Source organism: Chelonia mydas, chromosome 1, assembly GCF_015237465.2.
Source record: "Chelonia mydas isolate rCheMyd1 chromosome 1, rCheMyd1.pri.v2, whole genome shotgun sequence".
Lineage (NCBI taxonomy): Eukaryota > Metazoa > Chordata > Testudines > Cheloniidae > Chelonia > Chelonia mydas.
Genome location: NC_057849.1, coordinates 266,000,433 through 266,006,075, shown reverse-complemented (window position 1 = coordinate 266,006,075; position 5,643 = coordinate 266,000,433).

Here is a 5,643-nt window from a genome sequence, read left to right as displayed (position 1 = left end):
CCAATGGGAGCCGGCTCAGCGAGCGCCCCCCGCCGTGGGGCGGGGCATTGGGGGCAGGCCCAGGGGGATCGTTCAGCCTGTTGCCTTGCGCTGCCTGTGTCTGCTCCTCCGCGCGTGCGTGTGTCAGTCTGTCTGTGTATGGGTCTGTCTGTGAGTCTGTGCGAGGGTGGGTCTCTGTCTGGGGAAGGGGGGTGTCTGGGTCTGCCGGTCTGTGGGACTGGGTGTGTTTGTGGCGCTGGGTGTGTGTCTGTCTATGGGTATGCCTGGGTCTGGGTGTCTCTCTTTGTTTCTGTGGGTCTGTCTGTCTCTGTGTGTGCCTCTCAGGTTAAAAACCCCAACGGGGCAGAATTGTGAGATGAGTTTCTCATAAAGCTGACACAGAAAATACCCCAAACCTACTATTTTTTTATAGCATTGAAACAAACTGCCCAGGGAGCTGGCAGGCCCTAGAGATCCCCCATTCATCTACCTATCCCATACACACCAGGATGGTGTGCAGGGCTTTGGGGGCGGAGGGGAATCAAAACTTGTGATGTACTGATATGGATACCATTGTATGCAATATAATGTGTCATTGTAATCATATTTACAAGTTTATTTTGTAATAATATTTACCATGTATTATTTGCATTGTGGTAGCAGCCAGAGGCCCCAGTCAGGATCATTGTGCCAGGCACTCTACAAACACATAGGCCACATGGTGCCTACCTACCCAAAGAAGCTAATAAGGCTATGCCTATAATACTGTGTGTATATTAGGTGCAATGTAACTGAAATCAGAAATACCCTGAGTGAATAAGGCAAACTAGGAAACTGGGAAAAATACCATCACTAAGCCTATCTGGTTCCTCCCTGTTTGCTACTACACACTAAAGATAGCAAGTGGAAGAGATTGTTGCATGCTTATTTTGTATGTCACTTGAATCTGCGGTTGCAGCAAAATCTTTTGCTTTCAAATTTAGTAAATTTTTTTTCTGTTAAGAAGTGCTCTATGTAGCTCCTCTTAGTATAGTGGTAAGTATGGGAGACTGGGGTTTGATTCCCAGGTGGGGAGGCATCACTTTCTTGGGGGAGGGATAGCTCAGTGGTTTACGCATTGGCCTGCTAAACCCAGGGTTGTCAGTTTAATCCTTGAGGGGGCCATTTAGGGATCTGGGGCAAAAATTGGGGATTGGTCCTGCTTTGAGCAGGAGGTTGGACTAGATGACCTCCTGAGGTCCCTTCTAACCCTGATATTCTATGATTCTATGTATCAGCAGGAAAACAAGCCAAGGGAAGCCTCTATATTCCTATTCTATCACATCTAAATATTCAGTAACTTCCAAGGCAAATAGGTTTGTTTGCATTCTCTCTTGCTATTTTAAGCAGCTTGCATTATCATTTACGTAAATGTATTATGATGCAACACTGTTTACACCTCAGTCACACCACAGCTTTAAGACATTTGAGTGGTTTACACCAGTAATACAGGAGTGCTGGTAAGAGACTGATCCTTATTTCCAAAAGGGTTGTTCTTGTCTTTAGTTCTTTCTTGTTTAGTTCAACAAGATCCGCACCAGTTTTGGACCAAGAGCAATCAGGAAGATCCTTTGTTTTCAAAAAGAAAAGGAGTACTTGCGGCACCTTAGAGACTAACCAATTTATTTGAGCATAAGCTTTCGTGAGCTACAGCTCACTTCATCGGATGCATACTGTGGAAAGTATAGAAGAGCACAGTATGCATCCGATGAAGTGAGCTATAGCTCACGAAAGCTTATGCTCAAATGAATTGGTTAGTCTCTAAGGTGCCACAAGTACTCCTTTTCTTTTTGCGAACACAGACTAACACGGCTGTTACTCTGAAACCTTTGTTTTCAGTGGTTCTTTTGCATTCTGTTTCCTGTGTTCATTGCAGATTTCAGTCTTGGATAGCTTTATCTTTGATGGCATCATTCTTTCTTGGCCAGAATAAGCTCTCTCAGGCTCTGTTTTTATACTTCCCAGTACCCCGATGGACACTGCTTTATGCTTTGCCTTTCTGACATCATGCTGTAAGGTGTTAAGTCACAATGTTCTTTGTAGAGAATGGTACGTGGTATATGGTACAGTTTCACCTCTTCCTGGAGCTGTTGAAACTACATGCTCTGTAAGAAGTTCTTACCATGCCTGTATTTCACATATGAGTACTTTGTAATTTTGTTATGAAGGCTTAAACAGAGAAAGCCTTTTATACTTAAGCCTGCTCTACACTACGGGGTTAGGTCGAATTTAGCCGTGTTAGGTTGATATTAAAATGAATGCGTCCACACAACCAACCCCGTTCCGTCGACTTAAAGGGCTCTTAAAATCGACTTCTGTACTCCTCCCCGGCATGGGGAGTAGCGCTAAAATAGACCTTGCTGGGTCGAATTTGGGGTAATGTGGACGCAAATGGATAGTATTGGCCTCCAGGAGCTATCCCAGAGTGCTCCGTTGTGACCACTCTGCAGGGCTGGTGCAAGGATATTTTGCGCCCTAGGCGAAACGGCCACCTTGCGCCCCCACCCCTGCACATTGGTTCATTGAGGGGCAAATCCCAATGAGCCTTTATAGACCCCAGAGGCGAGCCTGCCCAGGGGCCAGCTGTGCCCAGGGGCTGCTCCCCAGACCAGGTTCCCCCCTCCCCGCCCCCTGAACTCCCCTGGAGGGTGCACAGCCCCCCTGCGAGCCCTCCCCACCCCACCCTGGCGGCCCCCGCCCTGAGTCCACACATTGGCTTTGCTGAGCTTGGGCCACTGCAGCAGCTCGGCAGGGAGGAGCGGTCTTCCAGAGGCACCAGAGAGCCAGAGTGTCCCGCTTGCGGCAGTGGCGAGCCCCAGCCATGGAGGAGCCAGCGTGGTGCAGAGAGGCAGCAGCCCTGCAAAGGCAACAGCACCACTAGAGGGGAGCAGCCGTGCCCCCCGCCCCTCCTGCCCAGGCTGTGGCCCGGCACACCCCCAGCCTGGGGGCCCCTGCAGGCTGCAGTGGATGCATGCAGGCGTTGGCCCCCGTGTGCCCCCCTGGCTTCCCCCTCTCTTAGGGTTACCATATTTCAACAATCAAAAAAGAGAACGGGGGGGGGGGGGGAGAGCCCCACCCCCATCCACTCCCTCCCACTTCCCACCCCCTGACTGCCCCCCTCAGAACCCCCAACCTTACCCCCTGCTTGTTGTCCCCTGACTGCCCCCTCCTGGGACTCCTGCCCCTAACTGCCCCCCAGAACACCACCCCTACCTAAACCTCCCTGTTCCTTGTCTCCTGACTGCCCCCTCCTGAGACCCCCCTAACAGCACCCCTAGGAACCTACCCTCTATCTGTCCCCTGACTGCCCCAACCCTTATCCACACCCCCGCCCCCAGACAGACCCCCTGGGACTCCCACGCCCCATCCAACCACTCCCCGCCCCCTGACAGGACCCCCAGAACTCCCGACCCCTCTAACCCCCCCTGCTCCCTGTCCCCTGACTGCTCCGATCCCTCTCCACACCCCTGCCCCCTGACGGACCCCCCCCAGAACTCCCGACCCATCTAACCCCCTGCTCCCTGACTGCCCCCCGGCCAGGACTCCCCTTACAATGCCCATGCTGGCTGCCCGTTGAAGCAAAACACGCTGCCCGGCTGCCACGCGCACAGCCCCTCCCCCGCAAAGTGCTGAGGCAGTGGGAGGGGCGGTGGCGGTGGCTCACGCCTGGGAGCCACAGAACCCAAGCACGGTGAGGGGGGAGCCGGGGGCACGCCTGCCCGGGCTGCAGCCCCCATGTGCCCCCCAGCTCCCCCCTTGCCATGCTCGGGCTCTGCGGCTCCTGGGTGTGTGAGCCACCGCTGCCCCTCCAGGAGCAGGCTCAGAGCCCCACGCCCCAGCAGCGGCGGCTCACATGCCCGGGAGCCGCAGAGCCTGAGCACGCATCTGCTGCAGCCTGCAGGAGTCCCGGGGTGGGGGGGCTCCAGGCCGCAGCCTGGGCAAGAGGGGCCGGGGTACAGCTGCACCCCACCAGCGGCGCCGCCGCCTTTGCAGGGCTGCTGCCTCCCTCTGCCGCGCCGGCTCCTCCATGGCTGAGGCTCGCCGCCGCCATAAGCTGCCACTCTGGCTCTCTGGTGCCTCCGGAAGGCAGCTCCTCCCTGTCAAGCTAGGGCACCACTTTTTGATGCCCCCAACCACTTGGCGCCCTAATGTCCAAAGGCACATTTTACCACCATTCTGCACTTGCTCAGCCTATAGTCGAACGGCTCCTTACTACTGTCCAGGCTGCCTGTGTATGGCTTCATGAGCCATGGGAGCAAGGGGTAGGCTGGGTCCCCAAGGATAACTATTGGCATTTCAACATCCCCAACAGTAATTTTCTGGTCTGGGAAGTAAGTCCCTTCTTGCAGCTGCTCGAACAGCCCGGAGTTCCTAAAGATGCGAGCGTCATGCACCTTTCCCAGCCATCCCACGTTGATGTCAGTGAAACGTCCCTTGTGATCCACTGGTGCTTGCAGCACCATTGAGAAGTACCCCTTGCCGTTTACGTACTGGTTGGCGAGGTGGTCCCATGCCAAGATAGAATATGCATTCTGTCTATCTCCCCACCACAGTTAGAGAAACCCATTACAGCAAAGCCATCCACTATGACCTGCACATTTCCCAGAGTCACTACCCTTGATAACAGAACATCAATGATTGCATTGGCTACTTGGATCACAGCAGCCCCCACAGTAGATTTGCCCACTCCAAATTGATTCCTGACTGACCGGTAGCAGTCAGGCGTAGCAAGCTTCCACAGGGCTATCGCCACTCACTTCTCAACTGTCAGGGCAGCTCTCATCTTGGTATTCCTGCGCTTCAGGGCGGGGGAAAGGAACTCAGAGTTCCAGGAAAGTGGCCTTATGCATGCGAAAGTTTTGCAGCCACTGTGAATCATCCCATACCTGCAACACTATGCAATCCCACCAGTCTGTGCTTGTTTGCTGGGCCCAGAATTGGCGTTCCACTGTACCAAGCAGCCCCACTGCCGCCATGATGTCGCAATTACCACAGCCCATGCTTTCAGGAACCTCTGTGTCCATGTCCTCCTCAAAATCATCCTCATGCTGGCATCTCTTAGCCCGGTTCTGCAGATACTCCAGGATAATGCACAAGGTGTTTACAATGCTCACAACAGCAGCAGTGAGCTGAGAGGGCTGCATGCTTGCTGTGATATGGCGTCTGCAGGACAGCAGGAGAGCAGCGGAAGCGGTGGATGACGACGGATGCCATGAGAATTGATATTTATACAGAACGACAAGAGGACCTGCGAGGTGGATTCATGGCACCAGGAGAGCAGGAGAGTAGAGTTGCAGCGGAAGTGGTGGATGATGACGTTTAGCAGTCATACTGCACTGTCTGCTCACAGCAGCACAGGACACAACAGCAGCGGAGACGGTGAGCTGAGCTGAGCGGACTCCATGCTTGCCGTGGTATGGTGTCTGCACGGAAAAAAGGCGCAAAACGATTGTCTGCCGTTGCTTTCATGGAGGGAGGGGCAACTGACGACATGTACCTCAAACCACCCGCGACAATGTTTTTGCCCCATCAGACATTGGGAGCTTAACCCAGAATTCCAATGGGTGGCAGAGACTGCAGGAATTGTGGGATAGCTACCCACAGTGCACCGCTCCGTAAATCGAT